We start from the raw sequence: 2,500 nt of genomic DNA, 5'->3' as shown, positions 1-2,500 counted from the left end.
GGTGGGAAAGAAGTGGTAGAAAACTTCGAACATGAGGTTTTGCAGAACTGGCTGACCCTGAAAAAGGCTCAAGGTAACACAACAGCACGGAACAGAAAAAAGGGAAGAAAGAAGAAGGTATGAAAGGCGAAGATCAGAGGAAGCAAGAGCCAGGCGAGCATAACCTCGAGCAACAACGTTTCAAATGATGCTGATATCAGAAAAAATGCGGGAGTGGAAAGGAATGAAAAAAATGTTACAAAATGTTACGACTGAAAAAAGAGACAAAAAGACCAAACCCACAACAACCCACAGAAGACAAAAATAGACAAGTAAAGGAGGTCCAAGCATTGCAAAGCTGAGCCACTTATTATAATTTAATCATGCCCATTGCCATGTACGGCTGCGAGTCGTGGACTTGGAAGAACTTGGGAAAAAAAAAATATTTACATTTGAGCTGAAATACTATCGAAGAATTCATGGCATAACTTGAAAAAAAAAGAAAATCACAAACCAAGAAGTCATCAAAAGGATAAAAAGACTGGTCGAGGACTAAGAGCCATTACTAGAGGTGGCACGCAGGAGGAAACTCCAATGGCTTGGCCACACGACGAGATCATCTAGCACACTAACCCCTACTGTAATGCATGGAGTGGCTGAAGGAAGAAGAGCAAGAGGAAAACCCAAAAGAGTATGGATAGATGACCTTAAGGACTGGACCGGAAGGAGCGTGGAATCTTGTTTGAGAGAGGATGAAGATCGAGAAGCGTGGAAGAAAACGGGGCTCAAATCTCGATGGCCTCAACGGCGTGAGCTACGGGAATGACATGACATGACATTAGTAGTAACAGTTATAATGATAATGATAACAGCCATAATAATATTGGTGATAGTAGTAATGATAATGTTGATATTGATGGTAATGATGTTAATGATAATGATGATAACATTCCTGATAATGATAATGTTAATAATCATGATAATGGTGGTATTGGTAATGATGGCAATAGTTTAGATAATGATGATAGTAACAATGATAATGATGAAAATGATGATGATACAAATAATGATAATGATACTGATGATAACAACAATAACAATAATGATAGCATGATATTTATGATAACAATGTTAATGAATATTGTTATCATTATTATTATCATCATTATTATTATTATCATCATTATTATTATTATCATTATTATTATCATCATTACTATCACTATAGCAATTATGAGGATAATAACAATAACAATGAGGAATCACAAAAACACAAACACAGTAACGTGCACATAACAGAATTAATAAAACACTGCCACAAATTGAAAGGAAAAACAGCGAGTTTTTCCTTTCAATTTGTGGCAGTGTTTTATTAATAACAGTGAGGTTAGCAAAGATAATACTGATGATAGCATTAATGGTGGTTAGAATATGAATTACTATAAAAGTGATAATGGCAATGGTATTGATAACAATAATAGAAAGAAAAACAATAATAGCAAATACGATGATAATAATGACAATTATAATAATGATAGTAATGGTACTAGTGAAGAAGATAATGTTAATGATGATAATTATTATAATTGTTGTTATTGTTATCATGTCAAGCATAATATAATGCCAGTTAACAAGACAGCAATGCGATAGAAAGGTGAATGTTGATAATAACATGCTAACAATAACACGAACACCAGCAACAAGTGACAATGCAATGTATTGAATCAATTTGCTTTCCGCTTTTTATCATTCGAAAATGTCAATTCTAACTTGACAGACCTAACCGGCATAGCGAGTCCATGGATGTGTGTGTGACAAATCATATCAAACTGTCACGGAACAATGACCCAAGTTTTTAAAATGATAATGATTGATGATATCGACAGTTGCAATTTCTATGGTGCAGGTACGTCGTTTACATGTGCGGTCGTGCTGTACTGCATCCGAATGCCGTATTCCAGAAATTTCGCACTAACGAATTTTGAAAGCTTGGAGTGAATATTTATAGTTGAACGGACTTTGCTAACGTTTTTTTTTTTTTTTTTCTAAATACCTAAACATATTCCCGATTTGATATTCCTTTGGTGATAAGGTATACATATGAAATTTATAACACTTTTATTTATAATCTATATGTGTATATAAATGACTGGTAGGATATACTTGCCAGCTCATCCCCACAGGGTTGAAACAGGCTACTTTGCAATCCATTTATATTGAAAATTCCAATGACAGCAGCTATTTATTTCTAAGCAACGAAAATGGCTGCCGTCTTGTTTTGAGATACTGATACTTCTATTTACAAAAAGATTCCTTTTTTTTTAATTATTTACGAACGATGTTCTTTACTCTGAAGAGAAAAAAACACATACAATAGCCGTCTTATTTTGAGATACTGATTCTTCTATTTCCAAAAAGATTCCCTTTTTTATTGTTTACGAACGATGTTCTCTTCTCTGCTTTAACAACACGAGGTCATCCAGAGTGATAAAGAAAGTGAGAAAAAAACACGTACAATAGA

The sequence above is a fragment of the Penaeus japonicus genome, unplaced genomic scaffold (genome assembly GCF_977035675.1).
Source record: "Penaeus japonicus unplaced genomic scaffold, GWHDUDI00000001_assembly GWHDUDI00000013, whole genome shotgun sequence".
Taxonomy (NCBI): domain Eukaryota; kingdom Metazoa; phylum Arthropoda; class Malacostraca; order Decapoda; family Penaeidae; genus Penaeus; species Penaeus japonicus.
The sequence above is the reverse complement of the archived record's forward strand: the minus strand, read 5'-3'. Positions refer to the sequence as shown.